Below are 24,382 nucleotides of genomic sequence, written 5' to 3' on the forward strand. Positions count from 1 at the left end.
AAATTAGTATTAATATATGATCGTGAACATAAAGGCAAAAGTAAAGTTCTTACTTCATAGTTATTTATATAGAGTTATTTATATATAAGTCTTAATTATGTATAAACAATGTAATAGATCTGATCACGGATAATAAACAAAAAATAATGTAACTAAAACACAAATTAAGATAGATAGTATTAATATATATAGCAAATATCATAGTAAAACTATAATATTTATGCAAATTAACTGCACACGTGAAACGCGTCGTCAAAATTCTCTTGCACGTCGTAATTTAAAAAAAATATCATCTTATTTAATTTTAATTCGAAAGTTGTAGTATAATTATGAAACTTGTTGTAGTATAATTATGAAACTTTCTACAGAAATTTTCTATAGAATCAGATATGCGTTATGATCGAAGTGTGTCAAATTATCGTTGCAATTCATTAATCATTCATAAATGCGATAATCTAAAGAATATTCGTGATTTAAAAAAATCATTTTATATATATATATATATATATATATATATTTAATTTTATATATATATATATATATATATATATATATATATTTACATATCGTCTTTTATCTAAAAATTCCTAAATTTTAAAACTTTGTAGCAAATTAAAACAAATTAAATCAAAACAAAACAATAATATTAATGTTCGATCATGAGGATAAAGGCGATGAGGATAAAAATAAGTCATATTTGAAGATTATTTATGTATAAACTTTGCAATATTTATTCAAACTCACTGCAAATAAAACGCATTATAAAAATTTTTTTGCACATAGAAATTTAAGAAATATCATTTTCTTAATTTTAATTTAATTATATTAATATTGATATTAGTATTGTACAATTATGAAACTTTCGGAAGTTATGCAACCTATTGGACATAGACTCTGAAGTTACAACGGTTGCATTGCATCAGGCGTTTCAGCTCACAAAGTGGAAACACTGTTTCATTTATGATTATTATGAATCCGACTCTGACATTTTCGGAGATAATTTATTTGCAAAAAATGTTTAAGTATTCAACTTTGTATATTGTGTAATAATATAAATAATTTAAATATAGCTTTTTTATATTCTGATGTTTAATTTATTTTTCTAATTCTTCGGCTTTGTCAATTAATCACTGTTTAATATGAGTTTTGTTGTCAATCAGAACTTATTTTTGTAATGTGAAAATACATGTAAATTGTATTTAAAAATTAAAAATCTGGTTAAGTCGATTGAGGTTTAGTCTTCAAAATATATAGATTTTATTTCTCGTCCATTAAACCACCATGGCTCCCTCTCAGATCTGTTTAGTTCTCCAAATAGAATTTTCATTGAAAAGCTTGGAGGAAATCGAACGCGGCGATTCGGATAAAGCACTTTAAATCTTATCGATGTTCTTCGACGGCGACAAGAATAAGATGAAACCAGGAGAGGGACACTGATTCGGTTAAGCAATTAAATTTGGTTACCCCGACCTGGTAGGGGGTACGTCCCAGAGGAAGATTTTTTCCTTGGGGAACGATACTGGGTCTGCGGAATCATGGGTAGATTCGCCCTTGCAAACAGGATATGCGGGGGACAAGTTGCGGCGTTATCTGAAATTTAGGGCGCAGCCAGGGCGGAAATTGAGCCAAGGCCGTGGCTGGGCTTTCCCGCTTTACGCGGGATATATGTCGCAGCGTCATAAATTCAAGAGCTTTCGTTCGAATCACGGTAAGCTCTTTCACTTTCTCTCTCTTTCCGTCTATCCTTCTCGCGCGTTGCGCGAAAATCGAGTGAAAGCCGCTCGTATCTCGTTAAACTCGGACTACCCCTTTAGTTAAATGCTTTAACGTAATAATATTTCATGTGCAGGTTTTCATATCAAAATAAATCAGTCATATATAAAAAGATATTGAATATAAGCTACTTTATAGATTATTATTTTACGGCAGATTCTGCATTAACTTTTTCATGTTCATATATATATATATAAATTGTAATTTAAACTACATAAAATCCTAAAAAAAATTTTAATTTTGAAATAAAATTGTTAAAAGTTCTTTTGCTAAAAATTATTTTATGTATTAATTGATTTTATTTTATACAACATATTTTATATAGCTACGGGAATAAATTGTTCCGTCGTATGGATACAAAAATATCTCCCTAAAATTTAATTTAAAAAAAAAATGTAACGCTTACTGCGACTAATATTTCCAAGGATTTTTCCAATATTTTTTCAACCTATAACCTATAATTATCGTCATTTTATATAAAGTTTATAGACTTCTTGTTGAATCTTGCTCGCCATCGAATACAAGTGCGACTAAACATAAACGTTTCGCGGCAAGTGGTATTTAGGTACGGGGAGGAAGCAATCTCGCTAGTAAAGTACGTATAAAGCGTAGTACCGGCATACGCGTCCGGCTCTCCGAAGCTCGAACGAACGATCTGTCTCGCCGCGAATGCGCGGGGGAGACAGAGAGAGATAGAGGAGCAATGCGGTTCGGTTTACAGCTCGAGGGCCCGGTCGCGAGGGCCGTAATATAGGGGCTCGAGCATTTAGCTTATCGCGACCGACTATCTACCGGTGGCATACGCCCGCGTTGGGGGCGCTTTTCCACCCCTGCGGGCGAGCTGCGTAAACGCGGCTGTGGAGAAGCGGGAGGGGGCGGCGGCGAATCCTTAAATCAGGCCGCAGCCTCCGGCGCGACGGGATGCGACGCGACGCGACGCAGGCTGCCATCGTGGCGCAACCATCGTGTTCATGTTAACATCGGGACTTTCGGGCCGAGGCGTTATCGCGTTACCGCCAACTGCCGGCCGTGAACGAGCGACCGTAGATAAGACTGACGAGGAATTAGGAGGAGTTTAGCCACCCCGCGACGCGACAATCCGCGAGAGATCGAACCCCGCGCGGTTGACATTAACCGCGTCTTTGTTCCGTTCACCGGCGCGCGCCAGCTGCCGAGGATTCCGGGATCCGGTGATTCAGCGAGATGAAATCTGTGGCCCCGAAGGCGCGTTACGTTAAGCCGCGCGCCTGTCTTCGGGAGGAAGTGCAATTACACAAGTTTATCATGGCCGCCCGAAGATAAGCCTTTATTTTAATAGGAAATCTCCCCATTAGGTACGATTAACGGCGGCTCACGTCTCATTACGCGGAATATAGGGTGTAATAAAATTGGCATGATGGGGGCTGTCCCGAGGAGCGCGGCCGAGTATAATTCCCCCCCCCGCTGTTATTATCAATATCTTTATTCGCGTGTATGACGCGTTTTACGTATCTGTCGTGGATTCAATCCGCGATCGAATGAGGTGGAGTCGGCCCGTCGTAGCCCGGAGATACGTGACGTCGTGTCATTAAATTGCTTACTTTTACGCAAGGTGCAATTACATAACTTGTCGTTGTCACTCGTTGTCGCTCGAGGATAACATCTCGCTTTAATAGAATGTTTTCTCGTGAAGGAGAAAGAGTGGTAAGGTATAATAAAACGTAATACCTACCTTACTCAATATTTTATAAGTACCTTTTTATAAGTACCTTTAAAAATGTCCCCGGTGTCTCGCAGATCCTCCCATAACGACGACGGTGTTCCTCGACCGCGCGATATTTTTACAAGTTAAATAACATTTGCGACGAGCCGAGAGCCGCAGTTATCTCGGCCTACATGTTGCCACGTAACAAATCACGCTGACGTCGTTCGTGGCGACATCGTTAATCTTCGAATCTCCCAAACGAGCGCGCGCGCGCGCGCGCGCGCACTGTTTAACGTGCAAGCAGTAATTATGACCGAATTTCCCGTAAGAGGGAAAGTGGAGAGGAAGAGCGAAAGAACTGACGTGGCTTTTACGCTCGTCTAATAAGAAACATCGATCTGTTTTCCTACTCACTTTGTTCCCCGCCCACGAGGTGTCCCGGTTTAATTGAAATCGGAATTGACACCGTGATATCATCGTTTTATCGGGGGAGGAAGGACATCGGGTTTTACGATCAGTCACGTGATGAGTATCCCGAGATGATCCAAACTCTCTTTCTTCCCGTCTTTTGACGAACGCGAGAGGAGAGGAGCATTTTATGCCGACGAAAAGGTTGAACAACGGCACAGTGATTTCCTTCGCGCCACCCTTAACTCATTCGATGATGGGACCGAGGCTGTTCGTTCATTCCGCTCGTATTCTCGGCCCCCGCTCCCCCGCCGTACGGACATCTCGGCCACCCCTCGGGGCACTGAAAGGCAGCTGCTTACGGCGCGCGTAAAATACGAGCAGCAAAGTATTACGAGCGCCACGCTCCCGCAGCCGATCGATCGGGAGAGCGGGAGAAAAGGGGGAAGAGAGAAAGAGCGCGTCGTTATTTACGCCGGATTGAATACGTGACATCGGATGGAAGTGATGGAACGCATTAACGGACGAAGATCCAAAGGGGGGGGGGGGATGGAGGGGATCGTTGTAAGTGAGGCACTTCATTCAGCGATGTTGTTAGCGAGACCACCGTGTTAAGCACGAATTAAAAAGAGGCCGGCGAATAAACTTAATGAAGATTTTATACGATGCAGGCCGTAAATGCCATGCTTATCGGCTATTCAGCTATTCAATCAAGTTGCATTTGAAGCACCGTGTACACATTAAAAAGATGATTAATAAAGGTGAAATGGAATTAATGATATTATTATTATTAACTAAGATAACGCTCGTGATAAATAAATGACAGGGCAGGCCATGTCGCATTAGCCGAATAATAAACACACACTTTGAGCTATCAATATAAAAATGCATATTTAACAATTGTCTTTTAGTCCGAAGTTATTTAATGAAGTCATCACAAGTTTAAGTAGAATTACATTAATATTCTGCAAAACATAAAATAATTTTTTTTATTTAGATATTTTCATGATTTTTATGATAAAAATTTAAACAAATAATATAATGTAGTGTGAAAAAATACAATAAGGACTTTGAATGACTCAGAATTTTGATTTTGATTTTGAAAAAAATCGCTGCAAATAACGAATTATGCGATAGGTCTAATTATGCAATCTTAATTTGCGGCTCAAACTAATCGTTATTTTTTTTCAAGTTCTCACGTCAATCAAACGTTCTCAAAAATTTTGCTCGGCTAGATTCTTCGTGAAAAAAATTTTCTTATTGCTGCAACACCAAAATGATCTCCAAATCTGCAACTAATAAATACAAGGCGGGCGTTCAAGGGAAAAAAGATGGAGGATAACGTCAACGCGGATCGAATACGGGGCTGATGGGCACAGATAGGAAAAAATGGCAATAAAGTCGGATTTAATAGAGAGTGTTCTTGTGCGAGCTCGCCGTGTCGATGCTGCGTGTAACCCCGAGACCTGACGTCGGCATATTGCATTATCGCCCGACTTATGGGATTCCATATTCAATATGATAGCGGGGCCAGGGAGGTCGGAGGGCGGCCGAACGATCTCGGAACGATCTCCGAAGGTGGGAGCGTATTTCAAACCCGACGGGTTCTTACGACTCGGAAAGGACCGGGCGACGGGCTCTACTCGCGAGAAGTATAGTATACTATATTACATCGAGCGATATGACCCATACGTCAGTTCACCCCGGAGAACTTTTAAAGTGAGAGCTTATACCGCGCCGCGTCGAAACGCACCCCTCCGAGGTGCCTTTTCCATTTCGCGACCATTTCGACCGCCACCCGATTTCCGGAACGACAATGGAGAGTCGCCATTAATAATGGGTAAATATATTCCACGTTTTTTAAATTAACATACACTTAACATACACGGCGGAATTTTATCTTTATTTTTCTACCATTAAATAAGTATCGTGACTGTTAGATCCAGTCGAAAAACAAAATGCACGAAAGCTGCGAAAAGTGCAGGATCTTGTAATTCGTGCTTATATAAAACCTGTTATTTTTCAACCTGTTACCATGAGATTTATCGCTAAGGCGTGATAAGTTTTAAAGAAGAAAGTCACGTTTAAAGAAACCACAATTGCAAGGAAAATATGCGACTTTTAATGCGTATCGCATAATAAATGATGTTTGCGGCGTCAGAGAAAAAAAATGAAACAAATCGGATAGGAATCTGGGACGGTATGTTATGAAGACAGGAAAAGAAAAATGAAGTAGATCTCGTGAGACTCGGAGGGATAGAAGTGCCTCCGACTTGTAGTCGACGCCTACGGCAAACCACTTCGACAGCTTCATGCACCGCGGTTTGCCTGCGCGTAGGAGCAACTTTCCATAATATACAAGGTGTCCTAAAAATTCGAGCAGGTACTACTATACCATTTTCAATAAAATCTGCAGCGATTTTTTCATCAAAATTCTAAGTCATTCAAAGTCCTTATTATATCTTTTCACACTACATTATATTATTTGTTTAAATTTTTATTATAAAAATCATGAAAATATCTAAATAAAAAAAATTATTTTATGTTTTGCAGAATATTAATGTAATTCTTTCACCAAACTTGTGATGACTTCATTAAATAACTTCGGACTAAAAGACAATTGTTAAATATGCATTTTTATATTGATAGCTCAAAGTGTGTGTGTTTATTATTCGGCTAATGCGACATGGCCTGCCCTGTCATTTATTAAATAATCTACGTATAAAAGGCCGTTTTGCCGTTCATAATCAGACGCTTATTGTAACCTACATATTTATCGATGCCACCGTATGCCGGCGCAAATAAATAATGCTGACGACGGGAAGAAACAGATGCAAGCAAGGGAGGAAACAGACCCGGCGCAGCGTCGAACTGGCTTATCTTCGCACCCTTGATACGTAACTCCCAATCTCTTTGGTTTTTCGATATCACGTATACACGTCTCAATGTATATATCAATTATTTATTTATCTAATTTATATTAACAATTGTTTAAATATGTTAAAATATGTTAAAATATCAGCAATACCCTTCGGTCGTTTCTGTTTTATCTTTGCGGTAAATATTAATCTCGATAAGAAATAAATTATATACGATTTCCCCCTTCGATCGATAATCTTTTTCTCAGTTTTGTTTATCTCGAATCTTTTTACGAGTTTCTTTTCTGTTCTTAAAAAAAATTTCCCCCTCAGGGGTGGATATTTGCTAAATGATCACGTCTTGGTCCAAATACTTGTCGAAATTATACGAGATACGTGCGTACGGCTCTGAAAGAACGTCGATGAAGGCGTGCGCGTGGTATGGTGAAGGTGGAACAGGGGATGGAGACACTGTAGGGTTCCCATCCCGCGCGTTATGGTCAACGCGCTCGCTATAATAAAACTATTCCTGTTCGTGGCTTACGCAACGGGCAGGGGGAGGGAGGGGAGGAAGGTCCGAATCCCGTAGGATATAAATGCCGTTCGGGGTGTTTCCTTCTTCCTCGGACCGTGGTCGGCGTGGTCCGCCACTCCCCCCCCCCCTCCCTATACACCTCTGCGTAGATTCAATCACGACCCCTCCGACTGTACCGACGAAACTCGCGTCTCGAATACCAAGCGGACCTTCTCTTCCCGCAGCCTTCCTACCAGCCTCTGCCCGCCCCTGGCATTAGAGCGTCCCGTCTTTTTTGATCGTGACGAGAATCGCGTTCCCCGCTCGGGAATTCACCTTGCGCCCGTTCGCCAGCGCCACGATCTCGACGACGACGACGACGACGACGACGACGACGGACGAATTTCCTCGCTCGTTTTTGTCGGATTCGGTTAAACGTCGGTGAGACCGCTTCAGAATCCGCGCGTCTCGAAGATCGAAGACGGAGAAAAAACTTTTCTACGTCGAATATAATGGTCACGCGAAACGTGATCGTGACGCATAATTCAGATCACAGACGTAAAAGCGACTTGATCGATTTTAATAAAATCGTATTGAATCAACTTTCGCTCTGTCGTTAAATTTTCCATTGGATATACAGAAAACAAATTTAAGATTTTTCGTAAGCAAACGATAAACGATATCTTTTTAAACAAATATTTTTCTGCTAAACAGCTCGGCTGATTCGAGCAATTAACATTTGACTAAAATCTTCATTATCTAACATTTGACTAAATCTAAATATTCCGCGAGAAGGACGTATCCTCAAGTATTATCCTCACTTTGGCAAGATATATTTTATTTCCAGAGAGAACAATTAACATAAATCAAGGCAGTCTATCGGGAGTTATTAAACTAAAATCCAGGAGAAAAGCAGCGTCGAAAACTGGCGCTTCTACTTATTTAGGGGGGAGGAACAAAACCATTCGTTTCACGCACACGTTCACGTTCCCACACAGAAAACACGCACGCACGAACGAAGAGCAGTACCGATCGATTTTGCGCTTCGCTTTATCTCCTCTCTGCCTCGGTCGGTCCTCATATTGTTCCTGCGGCTTTTTCGCCACGACTTAGCGGAGCCGTAGATCCAATAAGACGTTTTTCCCGCGAAGTTTCGGCCCGCGACCGCTCAAGTTTCGATGGGACTTTATCGTCTGAATACCAAGTACCTGGGCTCACGCCCGGGGGAAGACCGAGACAAGGAGATCAGCGAGATCAGCGGGTCCCTAGGGATAGCGGTTAGAAAAGAAAGCGACCCGCGTTCGCGCACGCAATTTTGACAACACCAAGAAGTTTTATTGATAGCAAAACCACACACGTGGCACACGTTCTCAGACTCGAACGATATAATCGTATTTGCAAGAGATGCACGTTGGATGGGCGTTCGCGAAATTTTTCATCGATCAACGAAGTTTGTGTAGAAAATTCTTAAAGGCAGAAGGGCAGAAAAATAAAATAATTAAATACATTTTCAGGAATTTTAATTCGCTAACTCGTTTAGGATTTCATATCTATGCATCTTGCGTGTCTGATAATTACGGGATTAAAAGTTAAATGTACGATAAAGCACAACGGATAGAACAACTGATAATAAACTGCCGCATTTCATCATCGGGGAACATCATAAAAAGTTCTTAGAGTGTTCCTAGAAATCGCGAACTCTGAATCCTGCGAGGCGAAAGGATTACGCGCGAAGCGGCGTAAATTAATAGCTCGTTTTGACTTCATCTAAAGTTAAATTAAGATGGATTATCGAAATAATGGCGGGGGCCGCGACGGTGTACGCGGTAACGAAGGGTCTGTGTGCAAACGAGTTAATGCGCATTATTCTCAACCATGAGAGAACGCAAAATCTACGAACGCGCGCGAGCGGGACATTAGTTTGCCCGCTCGCAGGATTACCGGTAGCTGTATCTCGTCCTTAATCCTGATTTAGGGATTCCGAGGCGCGTCTCCACGGCTTCTGGAGAGCCTGTAAACGTATCGGTACAGTCACCGCTAGGAGACGATTTAAATTATCGAGGACGTGCTAAAGGAACGTTTTACGTTTCTTTGTTTGATTCGCGAGATAATTAAGGAGACTTCATAAGGCAACTGCAACCTGCTTCGTACGTACGTAATATTATTAACTTATACATTCACAGATTTATTTACGAGAACATAAACTATAGTATATGTAAACTATAGAAATATATATGGGTGTATGTGATATGTAAATGCAGCCATTTTGAGAATTGATTTGTGAACGTAGGAGCGGCGTCGCGCGCGGACTCGTAGATAAGCGTGTGTTCTTAGATACACGCGGACAGTTTTGAGTACACGGATTGGCTTATCTGCGAACATCTAGATTTCCGAGAGCGTGGTTATCTGGAAATTTATAGATGTTGGGACCCCGTGTACGGCTACGAACTCTTCACAGCTCGCGGCGTGTTCGTGACTGCGTGTGTCCTATACGCGTGTAATCCCGCGTACTGCCGCATACAGATTTATGAATCCGCATTTATACGCGTATACAATATCTGTACTCTTTGCGATAAGGTGAATAAATAATTAGCGAAAGCGAACCGCGGGGAAGCCGTGAACAAATTTTCGCAACTCCCGGACCCGGGACTTCGCAGCCGAGAGGGCGGTTTTGCGAGAGCCAATTAAGGCGAATCGGGTATTTCGAGTTGCCTTTGACGAGGGCAGGGTAATCGAAACCGACGAGTCTGACGAGGACCATGAAAAGACAAACTGGCTCGACGGGACATCTTACGGGATTTCGAGACCGCGTTAGTATCAGGTGCTTCAGAACTCCCACGCAGTTCGCGATTTACGATCGGCGTACGGCATGTGCCTCGCAATAACGCCCCTTGAAATTCCGAACTGCGAGTTTAGGGTCGTTTGACGTATAAACGCGCATTCAAGCGGCGAAAAAGCGGTAAACAATGCCGGCATTTTCGCAAGAGCATAACTATTGCGGAGATAAGTGTCGGAAATCTGAAATTTTTTTAGAATTCTCATAAAAAAATTCTTTTGTTAAAAATACATTTCGTCAACATTTTTATTGATATATCTGATTATTACACTGATTTTTTTATCTTTATACAGATTTTTTTATCTTTATACTTTTCAGCTTAAAAGTCTTCCCTAACACGTTAGTATCGATCGTATCCGAATGAATCAACGATGAATAAATGGCACTTATGGCGCTCCGCCATAAGTGCCAAAGTGGAAGAGCATAAAAAAATCACGCGCAACACAGGATTAAATTCGGAACTATTTCAAGTATACGTCACAATGGTGATATTTATAGGAGGTATATTGCGGAAATTCGAGATTGAAATTCGAAGTCACATCCAACGCCTTTCAAGGAAGCAAAGGGGGAGAAAGACGGCGCTTTGTATCGCCATTTCGGGTTCGCGAAAAAATTTACCTGACGTTCGCGAATCCGATGCGGATGTGTCGCACGTTTATCATCCGCCATCGTAGCTGCTCGCCGATGGTGTAGTAGGGTCCTTGCGAGAAACGACGCATCCTTTCCACGCGTCGGCTCCTCTTCCTTCCGATACCTCGTAGCGTCCGATCGAAGCCTCAGAGAAACCAACGCGAACGACAACGCGAGGGCGACGCGCGCCATGATCCAAGGGTTGCAACCCCCCCCCCACCACCCTCCGACTCCGTGCCCGCGTCACGGCGACACTTCCACGCGTACCAATATTATTGTTGTCGAGTGATATAGGAGCGTCAGGACGCGTTTGATGAACATCGCGATCGAGTTTGCGTTATGTCGAGAGGACCGGCTCCCCGATCCAGCCGCGATCGGCTATGACGTGTGCGGATTTGCGGATGCGTGAATCGTAGATGCGTAGATTTATTGGTGACGCGGGCCGCAGACGCGTAAATCCATCGCCGCGTCTGTATTACAACGGCGTGCCGACGCCTCGACCGTAATTTATTGAATTTCACATGCGATCGCGTGGATACGTGCGAATTCGCCGATCAAAATTCGTCCTTTCGAGACGCGCGTTTTCGGCAACGCGAGACGCGAGTCACGCTCAAATTTCGCGCGGATTTTTCAAATGTGCGACGAACCGAAACGAGAATCGCACGCTTCGCGACTTTTCCGCGCGTTGTGTATTTCTGGTGGTCCTTTCTTTCTTTTTCATTCCCGTTTCCGAGACGCACGATCAGCGAGGCGAACGGGTAAGCGTCGAGCGAAATACTAGCGTCGGCCGATATCGGGGGTGCAGTCGTAAGGGCGCGCCCCTCGTTACGAGCCCCCTATAAGCTAGAGCCTGCTCGCGCGTGTGTATGCACGCGCGTGTATATACGTACTCGATACCATGTCCACGAAGGGCTCCTCCCGCCCTGCCGTTGCCCGTGTTACGGCCACAGCTCGTTCTCCCTGCCGCAGCTATGACTAATAAGAACTAGAAGACCGTGTCACACGATACGGATGCGTCACACGTTAAACGATGCGTCGGCCGACGTGTCTCATTGGGGTGGCCCCAAAGACAATTCTCTACGACCCGTTCTCTAAAACCCGTAAAATCTAAAAGAGTCTCAGCTCAGAAATTTTCTCCTTATCGATTTATTTAAATAAACTAAAAATAACAAAAAATCCAGCTTGCGTTCTAGCGATAAATAAATTTAAGTTAATGGATGGTTAAATAGTTTGATAATTTTTCTATTGTTGAATCTCGTACATTTTAATTATTTACATAATGGTTATGACGTAAATACCATTCACGTCGATGACATATGAATGAATAAAAGTGTCGATTACTATTTTAAAAATCCCTACGAACGCATAAACGACGCGACTGACTGTCTGGACGTCGCGACGCTCGTTGAATGCGAAATATAAATCCAACGCGGCGTAATTTCTCACGAGCTGGGCGCGAGCTGCGTACGCACCGGAGTGTCTCCGGTGTTGAAACACGCGGTATCGCAATCGGCGTTGCAGTAACCTCAGCAACATCGGGCGCAACCCCATTCGACTTTCACCCTTTATCCCTTTCCACGGCGCTTAGATGGGCTATCCCGCCCCCTCTCGCCCCAGCGCGTTCTTCTCTCGCAGGCGTGCGAGCGACACCATCGCGCGCGTCGCGTTTTTATCGCGCGCGCCATATGCACGGCATATATATTCTAACCCCCGAGACGGTTAGTACATCAAATTTTCTTCTACTGGAGGAGAGAAGAGGGCCCCATGTGTCGCGCGAACATCCGGATGTATGTAAAACGCGAATCGAGATTCGCGTCGCGTCCCACGACGCTCTCGCGAACGATCCGGAGGAAAAAAACTGTCGCGATTCGATCCCACCGAGATTGCCTCTCGTTCCGCGAAAACGACGAGGGGTATCGCAGCTATGCTATGATAATTTGCATTTTCAAAGAATACACCTTGTACCTTTTCTAGGTACCCCGCAGAATCTCTATAATAACGCGCTACCGATCTATTCTTCCGGTATTCTCTCAAAGCGAAATAAAACAATAAAAAAAAAAAAAAAAAATAATATCCAGGTTCGATTTAAGCAGGGATGATATTTTTCGCAATGAGAAATTTTCGAAAGGGGGTAATTAATTTTCAAAAAAATTTGATCAAACAGATTAAACTGCCGCATTTTCAAGTCAAAAAAGTAACGACGCGTAGTTGGCAATATAAAGCGATGGTTTCGAATTTATAGATATAAATTCAACAATAAAAGATTATTAGACTTCTAGTCTACTTTCTCCGATTTCTCTGATTCTTTGAAAAATAATATCAGTCATCTATTTTTTTGTCGCGTAGAAAAGAAAAATGTTAATTATGACCTAGACGGTACTTCGTTCCTCGGATTTACTTGCTCGCCCACCGAATATCAAAGTTACTTTACGCGAGTATTAAAGTTATGTTACGAGGCTACAAGAACTTCGCATTTTATGGCAATTACGTATATTACAGCACATGCGTGTCGCATAATTCCTCCGCCGTGTGGCTCCAAGCGTCACGCTCGCCCCTCGTGAAGTTTCGGCGACGTTCTCTTTTTTTTTTTCGCCAAACATCCAGAAACGTCAGCGAAATGTTCAAACACAATGAATCGCGGGAAAAACGGATGACGTGGGACGATGCGATAAGCGTGAAAAAGTGAGGCGACCGACAGACGAACGTCGATTTGTAAATGGTGTTGCAGGTGGATCTCTCCTCGTCGCATTTTCTGGAATTAGCAGCTGCGACGGAAGAGAGAAAGGGAGAGACGAGCTAGACAGATCGATGGCTATTCTGTCCAAACGCGATTATCACGAGAACTCCTGGAAACTCGACATGAAAGTACAGACAGAACGACGTCATGGATGGGGCCAAATAAATAAATCATCTGAATGTTACCTTGCATTATAATTTCAAGATAAAAGTTTTCAGATAATGCGAAAAGATTCGATTGTAAAAAAAAAAAGTGAAAGGTATTTCTTTCACAAAGATGCCCAAGAAGAAAAATATATAAGAAAAATTGGCTACTCACTAAAAACTGGCTAGTTTTTATTTTTTTTTGAATTTACTGGAACTTTTGAATTTATAGTAACTGTTCAATAACTAATCAGAAAATTTTTATTAGATTATTATTGGTCAGCAACTGGCCAATAAATGCTAGCCAGTTTCTAGCCAATAAAACTTAATTCTGATTAACATTTTCGAGTTAGTAACTAGTCAGAAATTAGCCAGATTATGCTGATCAGTAAATATTAACTAATTTCTATCGAGTAAAATAGATTTTTCTGGTTGCTATTTTCTGACCAATAATTAGTCCAACCAATAATAGCCAGCAATCACGGAAAAAAAGCTTCAAAGTAAATGATATCTTTTTTATAAGTGACTAAAGAAAAAGTTAAAAGTTAACAGCTAAATTTAATAGAGAGTTAAAGTATACGTTCGAATAAAAGAAACGCGAGGTGACACTGTAAAATCAGAAAAGAGAAATAATTACAAAAAAATCAATGTCTATCAGAAGGTGGCGAGGAACGCGAAAGAAAGATAATAAGTAAGGGTGAGGGGGAGAAGAGGGAAGAGCAAACATTCCGCTGGATTGTGGAAACAAGACAGAGATCGGGCTCGTGGAAAATGAGGTAACGAGAAGAGGAAATTCGTCGGACGAAGGGAAGGTCCGAGGAGAAGATCCGACGAGGGGTCGGGCGAAAGGGCAGAGGGCTGGAAGAAAAATCACATCAAATATTTGTTCCCGCGCGGCGTCGGACCGGTGTCGTCGAGAAAAATCGGCGAAATCAAGGGAAACTCTCGCCGGTGACAGCGAGAGAATCTTATTCGAGGCGAACGGACGAGGGGAGAACACTCTCGTCCGATCTTACGATTTCGTTATTTTGCCGCAGCCCTCAGCGACATACGAAATCTAAGGTATCCCTTGATGTCGCGTGTTGGCGATCAAACGCGTCACGGATTCGTGCACAAATTTCAGCGTTTGCCAAACTCAAACAACCGCCGACCGGGCCGATTAAAATCGACCGAAGTCGCCCAAGGCGCTGGTCGAGTCAATTCTCCTGCGTTGTATGATTTTCCACCCCGACGTGATTCGCTCCAGGATGAAAAATATTTCAGAAATATTTCTGAATTTTCGTATGTATGTGTATATTTTACGTTTCCCATTTACAATTCGCGTTCAGTTTACACAAATATCGCGACACAAAAGACATACAACGATAGACGAGCAAAATTACAAAAGCTGCAAAATACACGCGTCTACATTAATCTTGCTTCGCGTGCTTTTATATCATTCTCTGCCAAAATCCAACTATCTAGGGATCTATATACAACCTGTTAGAGAGTACGTCGTCCCGTACTCGTCATAGTTAATCCGGAATACGTCATAGATAATCTCGTTCCCGTAGATTGGCGTGACTAAATCAGAGTATATAACGCGTAAAGCCTATTGCAGTATCCATAATGAAAAGATTAAAAGAGCAGATTTTTCGAATTTTTTTTCACAAGGAAAGATCAAACCTATAATTATGAAAATATTGTTTTTTAATTTTCATAATATGATGAGATTTAAAAGAGGAATGTTTTCTAGTTAAAATTCATCATTCAGAGGATCTATGATCACATCTTTTAACTTAAACATGATTGATTTCGCAATCAATCCTTTTTTATTATATATCGCGCGATAAGAAAAAAACTTGAAATTTTATTCCGAGGTGAACGCAAGGAGGGTTTCTCTTACGACTTCTCGTTCGACTTCGCATCTCGGGGTGTCCTGCGTCCCGGCGAAGGGGCACTCGTCGCGTATCGCGGTCGCGCGCCTCTATTTTTGAACGTCGCCGACGACGTCGGATATTTTTAAGGTTTCCGTTCCGCGACTCGCGTCGCAAATCCGCGCCGTCTCGAGGAGGGATCTCCTTCTGCGGTGTAGATCCGCGCGCGGTAAAGGCCGACAGTTGACACGTCGCGTTGTCGGGACGCAATATTTTTGCGACGATTTCTCGCCGTCTCGCCTCCCGAGACTTCCTTTCATCGTCGTGACTTATGGCGCGACGCCGTCAACTAGCATCGGGAAAACGGACGATTCCTCCATTCGCCGCTTTTACGACCGAGTGCTGTGCTTTAATTGAACCGTGCCGGTGTACTCCTGCGAGTCGTTCCGCGACGAGCAGGCTCGTTATTACACTTGCATATTAATCCCCGGCGCCGCGTTCGAGGACTACTACGCGCAGCTGCCAGAGGAAGTGTCTCGGCTCGATGTCGATCGTAGATTTAATCTTCGAGCCATTCCGAAGTGACTTTTTGCGCGGATGCACGGATAACTCAAGGTCTCGTTAGGTCGTCCGACCGCCACAATAAATTATGAAACTGATTAGTATTAATAGTATACGACATGATGAATTATTGAGAGGTTATAATTCAACTCGTTATAATTCAAGCCCCCTTCGATTTTACTTTGCAACAAATTTCCCCGCGGCTTAATCAACTATGCAAATCATTAGCCTATCAATGAATAGGCAAATTTCACATCTTTGCGTCTTACATGTATCACTATTCGCCCCTTACATTAATTTCATAATGTTATGGATAATAGCAGTTTGTCAAAGTAGATTGAGAATTTTATAACACGTTAAATTAACATCATAATTTAGACGAACGTCATAATCGTAATATAACTCCTGCGTAAGAATGTCGGTATTTATCAATTTTGGATTCTCTTTCCTTTTATATATTTTTATATAATTATAAATAAATAAATATGTCGTAGATATGTCGTCATCGTCGAGAATCGCAATGTTCCGCAATTTGGCACTGTGTCGCGTTCGCTGAAAGTTGGCCGTGAAAAAAATGGCAACAAAGTTCCAGTCATCGTTGAGTTGGGCGCTTTACGATCTCGCATGAAAAACGAAACAACATTAAATCAAGCTTTTATCTGAGACGAGTGGGGCAAATGTGCGAGCTGCCGTAAATTCCGTTTCTCCGCGCGCGTAAACGCAAATGAAATTCGCTCCGCGCGTATCCGCGCGCTCTCGATAACTCTCCGCATGCGATAATCGCAAAAGCGTTTTCTCGACCTATCCCTCATCTGGAATGTGCGTGCGGGCAAATGTGCATTATTCTCACTTTTAACACCGTGCACTATTGTGTTCCCGCAAATTACATTCCTAATCTGCTTATCGCGAGTTACGCCAGTCATTAGATAAGACTTATTAATTCTCTATATAAATTTTAAATTTGCAGGAACATTTCTTGAATTTGTTTGTCTCGAAATTATAAAAAAGAGAACCGTCGTATGTTTTATAATTTATTAAAGAAATATTTTTTTATAATTTAAATAAATAATTTTATATTTAATATTATTTATGTTCCTCGCGCTTTTAACTTTTAATTTTTATATATTATTTATAAATTTTTTCATCTTTTTTTTAATCTTACTTTTACTTTTTAGTTTTCTCCTTATTACAGAAATCAATTCTGCTGCGTAAGTCAGCTCGGTCAGCGCGAAAATCGTCCCACGAGTAACTTGTTCGGAGAGTATAGAGCGACGAATACATAACTAACATCCGGCTGTAAATTTCCGTGAAGCCGTAACTGTTTTAGGAGCGTGGTAAAGGGAAGGGCTTGGTTGTGCGTAAATGGATCGAAACGGCGGCTCTCGGTTTCGCGGCACGGACGCTCGCTCGTCAACGAAGTGTGTAATGAAATCTGCACGATATTCTACCGGCGGCCGCCGGTGTCGCGCACACAAGCACACACATACCGCCGGTAGTAAAGGAGTTAAAATCTAAGCGGCCTGGTGTTAAATAATCCTTTATCTTTCGCGTGCGCGAGCGATGGTTGCCGGCACGCGTCGTGCCGAGACATAAACCGTGGCAGTCAAAGTTCGAGAGCATGCCGGGACCGTGGCAGTGTTTATTGACCCCTTCAGAAAACAGATACGCGCTATATATAACGCATCACCATGCATTAGCACTTTTCGAAGAACCTCCTGCCATCATTCATATTAAAAGACTTCGTATTTTAGTAAGTTCGTAACAGGGTTAAGATACACGATTTTTGCGACTTAGCATTGTAATATTACTTAATAGTCCAATCCAAAGTTTATTTCTGGAAAAAGCGACGTACTGTTCGACGAACTATCGGCTTGGCCGTTTCTTCTAAAGACATGTTTGGACGAACGGAGTGAATCGAGAGTAACGGTTGGGAGACTATTTTCGGTTTGCATCGATATTCCACGCGAGTAAATGAAACGATCGACGCGTGCGCTTTCAACAGAATTCTATATCAAGCGTATCAATTTTATTTGACGCGTGAACAAAGATTTTGTTATATTTAGAAGCAATTTATATATTTGTTTTTTTTTTACTGGTCTAAAATCCACTTAGTATGTATATTCAAATCTATAAGGTTTCCATTTTCCATAACCTGGATTTGTTATTTTCAACTTGCCCCAATTTTTTTACTTATGGATGTCAGAAGACATTAAATGTAAAAGAAGAAGATAGCGAAAGAAAAAAAAACTGTTCAAATCTATTAATAATTACTAATAATTCTTCGTATGTATAATTTTTTGTAACTAAACTTTGATAACAAAAAAAAAATTAAACTATAACTTTTTAACTTTTTCTTTATTCAGGCAAAAAACTGGTTAGAATATTCCGAGTTTTACTGGCCAGAAACTGGCTAGCATTTACTAGTTAGTTTCTGATTAGTTTCTGGCTACTTTCTGACTAGTTGCTGAGCAGTATTATTTAATAAAAATTTTCTAAGTTACTAAAAATTTTCTTAATTACTGGATAGTAACTGTCCAGTAAATTCAGTAAAAAAAGAATAAAAACTAGCAAAACAGTTTCTAGTGAAAAACCAGTTTTTCTTAAATATGTTTCTACTTGGGATGTTAAACTTATACGCGTTAAATTTTAATATATTTGCGGTTAATTCTATTTTCGCAGCCTTGCCAAGTTAAGAGCAGATCTCTAGATCCAGCGTCGAGGATCCTAATAAAGCCGAAAGGTGATCCGAGGCGACATGCGGCGTGGCGTATCTCGCTTGGCAAAGTGTATTCGCTGTTGAGGGAATTAACGGCTTGACAGCGGACGAAGGGCTGCAGCTAATGGGGTCTGACGTTGACGAATCTCCAGGTTACGAAGTCGTCAACCGCGACTGGCCTCTCGCACCGCCGGGAAAGTTCGCATCGGCCGAGTTCGCGCCTAGTGGTTTCATCGGGATAATCCGTACTACTAATTTTCAGTGAACGAGATAGCTCAAAAGTTAAGGCACTCATTATCTCGTCTCGCGGTGACTGTGACCGGCGCTCCCCTTTCGATCGATGATGCGAAATAAAACTTAAAATATTTTATGTGTAATAGTACATTTTTTTTTTAAATCAAGCAAATTTTTATACCCCTATTAAAGAGTTTAATAAATAAAATGATCGGAGAGCATAAAAGATTTCTGACTTGTTTTCCACTTGGAACTAGTTTTAGCGAATTTACGACTTTAGTGGCGCCGAAACTCTCGGAACAGAACCGATGACGTAAACACATGCAATCGCAATTTTATGGATGACCATTCTCTCCTTTTTGTCAAATAATTCTCAACGCTCGAATCCAACGAAGGATCGGACAATGTCGGAGTCTGTCGATCTACGATTAGCTCCGTGACATTCTCCTCGTAGCGACGAGTGTTTTGCCGCCGCTTCAACGGCTTTCACGATAGCCGCTGGTTCACGCGGACTCTCGGATATCGCTCGGATGCGTCCATGGAAGACAAATTCCAGCCCAGCTTCCGAAAAGAGGGATTCTTATCGGCGACCTCATCTGGAGGAGCCTCATCCAGACTCGCCACGGACACGTGATTTGGAGATCTCCTCGAATCTCCTTCCTGGGCCGGGTGCCTTTATCTCTTCCCGCCGCTTACCCGAAAGGGATTACTTTCCCATTAGGATCTTGTCTTTCAGGGACAAATAGTCGAAATTCGAGGCGACTGCTATCGGCGAAACGGCAATTTTTTTCTGGGTAAAAGTTCTTATCAGTGCCTCGGCAGAACTGCCACGCCTCCGTTCCCTCCGCGATTCTTAATCTGGATCTCACCGCTATTCGAACTCTTCTTCCACGACGATCGATTTTATCGCTATTCTGAGTTAGTATTTGTTCAAACAAAATTTTTTTTTTTTAATAAAACGACAATCGTGTATCTCAAAAAGTTCATAAAGAAAAATATAGAAATAATTGGAAGTTGCAATAATTATGAATAAACTCATCTTTTTCCAACAATTACATGTCAGAAATGTAAAGGATTAATAAAGCGGATTATATAATTTCACAATAAAATAGCACGTACAAGAGTTTCATTTTCATTTTCTTCCCATTATTTCCAAGTATCACTGAACTACTCTCAAACTATATATTGTATGAACAATGTATAATTAAAATTTGTTTCCCGACGAATAAATCAGTGAACAGATTTTTTTTCATCCGAGAATCTTCATCGTAACGACGAACGCGCGTTACTCTTAATCTCGCTACGCGAAAGTGGAGATATGAGGCTAATTAAAACTTGCGACAGGCTCAAAAGAGCGTAATCAGGAAGTATACGAGTGCGTTTCTTCAGATGCACTCTGATTATATTTAAAAAGAGTAGCGGAAGAGCATCGACTAATTGGTGCTTCTCGAAAGACTGCCATTCTCGGTGGATTTTCTCTCCGAGCAGTTTCGCTTTTACCCCTTCCTGGGCGAGCGATCTAAACAAATCTCTTCAATGCGTGGTGCAAATCACGGATTTCATAACCCTTTTAGTATCCACGCGACATATATCACAGATTGTTTTTGAATAATTCATGTGTTTGAACACCATTATATGTGCGCGAAAGATATAATCGTCGAATAAAATAAAAGAACTTCTATCTTTAAATTTACCAGAATTAAAATTGAAATTATTTAATTTATTTTAAAAATTAACAAAATTAGTAAAAAAATTTTTAAACTCGTTTATTTGACAGTATACAATTTAAAAATCTCAAAGCCCAAATCAAGCTTAAGTTGCTAAAAAAAATTTTTTTAATTTCTATAATTAATTCACGCATGTAATACTGAAAAAGTACACAGATTCCGATTAATTAAATTACCTTTCACTCCATATAGTTCCGCTGGGTTCCCCGACTTCCGCCGTCCTCTCTCGTTGACGATCGCCGCACGTGAATGTCACATTATTTTCACGCAAAATTTAATATGCCAAAAGTTAATCGGCCACGCTTCGAAAAATCGCGAACAATCAATCGCGATCCGATCTGAGCTCGCTCGGGGGAGCTCGCTTAAATCATTATTCGCCGGGGGACCTCGGGGAGGGGGGAGGGGCGCGAAAGGGTCGTACTTACTCGCGGAGTGGCGCGCGGCCAGTGTCAGGTCGCGACGTGGGAATGAGATGCGAGATGCGCCACCGACACGGTACGCGACACGACGGTACGTGGCACGCGCCCACGACTGGGCGCAAGGCATTCCGACGCACGGTGGGTCCGTGCACGAAATCCCGAGCTCGGCCGCGCTCGGCGCCGCTCGCGAGTGTTCGACTGCGGAGCACGTGGCCGCTCTCGCGCGTCGTCTGTCGCCCGCCGTCCTCTCGCCCACCGCCGCACCTGTCGCCACCCCCGGAGCGGACCGGACTCCCGTCCCGACTCCCACGTGAACGATTGCGTAAACATCGGGGGGACGACAGAGAGATCGTGAACCCTCGGAGGAAAGGAAACGCAGATGATTCCGAGATATCTTAGAAAAAAAAGGCACGAGGTAGAAATCTAAATGAAATGACCATCATCGATCATTCGTGTACGAAGATACAAGGCACGAGATACGAGATACGAGATACTATCTCGAAAATGGATTATCTCGGATTTTATAATATATTCTTCTTTCCTTCGTATATATCCGAGATTCCGAGGAAGAGAAGCGTAATTTGTTGACCTACCAACAAATAACACGATTTCGAGTGAGGAGGCCGCGTTTAACGTACATTTACTGACATTGATGTATGGAATTAACATTTTTATTTGTTCGTAATCGTCATGTGTTCAAGGCTGATGATCTATAGAACCCATCAGAGGCATGTTTGCTTTATTGAATTTCTGCCTGACGATGACGCGACGGATCCTGTTACATATGTGTATTACACTTGACAGAGGTACTCCGAACGGTCCAGTCGTAAAGCATCGGACGCGCAACACGACAGACGGTGCGCTTTTTTCCAGATTAGCTAGACGCATACATCAATGTCAAATGGAAACGGACGCGTCGCGGGGTAACGACGTAATCCTGAGACAGATCGTCGCGCATCCGTTATTCCGGAATAACGGAGCGGGTTCTCGAAGAATGATAAATCGCGCAGAAATACGGTTTCGGATCGATTTTCCCTCGCGAGTTACGAACAAAGCCACTCACGGACAATATGAATCCGCAAAGTAAAACGTTTCTTCAGCTGCGCGATGCTTTTTTAATTGTGCGATTGTAGGGGAGGGGGGGAGGATATATTTTCTAATAGCTACCCTCACTAAACTCGTACGCTTTTTTGGCAGCAAATGAAGCGAGTTGAGTCGTTTCTCGATTATTCAAGACACACGGTACCGAATAATGGCTATTGGGCGGTTATACAAAGGCTAAGAGGGTAGTTTGGCTTATGGATATCAGTACAGGCGTTTGCGGGACCCCCCCTAGAAGCTCGCCGCATTAGTATTCGCCGCGGATACACGCTCGCCTGATGAGCTCACCCTGTCGTATCATCCCTTGTTCCACCAACGACGAAGACTGCCACGTCTTCTTGAGACATGACGTCGGTTCAAATAAGAAAAGTCGTAAAAAAATTCTTGACGTTCTTTAAAAACATCTAAATAAAGGAGAAGAGGAAAAAAAATTTCTTTATGTAGGACTTCGATCGAAAATGACTGAATTTATCGTAAATTGTAAACGTTGACGTCACCATAATTTTAAATTAATAATTATTTAATAACGTGTTTACATAATAATAGATACAATAAGTTAAAATATACGAATTCAAATTAAAAAGTCAATATTTATATTAAAAATATTGACTTTTTAAGACGTGAACGTTTACATTACCACCTCCAATGAGTTGAACAGTCAAATAAAATCTTAATTCAAACAAAGAGCTTTGCATACGAAATCTCATGGTGGATATTTCATTTATCATTAAAGTCCAACCGGACGCGCGGATAAATGAAAGCAACGTGAAAAAGCCAATCGTTTCATCAGCGACCCGCCGATGGCGGAAAAACGGAGAACGGGGGGAGCCAGCAACGGACGGGAAATAAGGGTTGCAAGACGAGACGAGACGCGACGGATCGCTGGGCTTTGCATAAATTTCCGCGCGGTTCGTCCGCGCAAATCTAGAGTTTATCTGCCGGAGAGTTCCTCCCCGATGAGCGATTCCCATGTAAACGACATCCGGTATACTGCCCTTTGGCGACCGGTCGTAAAAGCGAGGGTGGCACCTGCTGCAAGCAGGCCCTTCCGCCCCCTAATTCTCTCGTTCGGTCGATCCGTTCCTTCTCTTCCTCGAAGGCTCCGCCAGCGACGACGCCGGGCCGCGCGCGTCTCCCTTTCCTCCCCCCCCCCCCAAAATCCACCCCGACGTTCTCCGTTGAGTGCGCGCGGATGGCGACGATTTCGCAGGCGAAATCGTGCAAGGGTATAGGAACGACCGCAAATTCTATTTGCCCTGATGGAGAGAGCGTATGCTTCTGTCGAGGGGGGTCGCCAACAGCAACTGCGTCCCGCGTTGCTCCTGCGAGCACGGCAACCATGCGTGCGGCCGTGCGCGATGCATTGCCACTCTCCACGGAGAGACGTACATACACTCTCCCTTCGTTTTGCGCGTTGTGCGCGTTTCTCAGAGTGGCCGAATGAACTTAATTTCCGTAAGAGATACGTTCGCCTATCGTCGATTTAATCTGATCGTACGAGTCTTCCCGAGAGTTCCCCTAAGAGAGAGAACAATATGTAACGTGTAACGCATAAACTTTGTACTCTGTATCGCTTTATCTCTAAAGAATTTTAATACAATATTAAGTACAGATATTAACGAATATTAACAAACAGAAACTATCAATAAAAAAAAAAAATCTTTCAAGAATTTTGCAGATTTCGAGAATTTTGCATTAACGACTAGCCAGTTCTAGAAAAATAAAAATATATAATATATCTAAGATACCTAAGATATAAATTTGTAATATATTGTATATAATATATAGAAAGATAATGATATTTGTTTAAATCATTTTTCATTAAAAATTCGATAGCACAAACTTGTATAAAATTCGCAAATATCACGCGTTAGACATAAACAACAAATAATAATAACAAATGCAAATTTTACATAAATATATTGACTTACGCGTTAGCCACCCCTGAAAAAAATCCCTTCACACATTGTATACACACATACACACACACACGTTCTAATGGTCTCGCGGTATTCCCCCCTCCCGCCGTAAATCCTCATACGAGAGTGCGTACTCCCCCGTGGTTCCTCGATGCAAGACATCCGGGAAATAACGTGTATCGAGTACTTGACGGTAAACAACGGCGCAATGATAAAAATGGGGCCGCGCACCCTTCCCACTGGGAGATAAAAATTGAGTTACGGCT

The 24,382-nt window shown here is 42.2% G+C and overlaps 1 protein-coding gene across 1 annotated transcript in view; it reads right to left on the bottom strand.

Annotated features, from left to right (window-relative positions):
* LOC105432955 (uncharacterized) overlaps positions 1 to 24,382 on the bottom strand; it is a 109,973-nt gene that overhangs the window by 34,105 nt on the left and 51,486 nt on the right. The window lies entirely within an intron of this gene.

This window comes from Pogonomyrmex barbatus, unplaced genomic scaffold (assembly GCF_055798465.1).
Source record: "Pogonomyrmex barbatus isolate J1 unplaced genomic scaffold, ASM5579846v1 scaffold6, whole genome shotgun sequence".
In the NCBI taxonomy this organism is placed as follows: Eukaryota; Metazoa; Arthropoda; class Insecta; order Hymenoptera; family Formicidae; genus Pogonomyrmex; species Pogonomyrmex barbatus.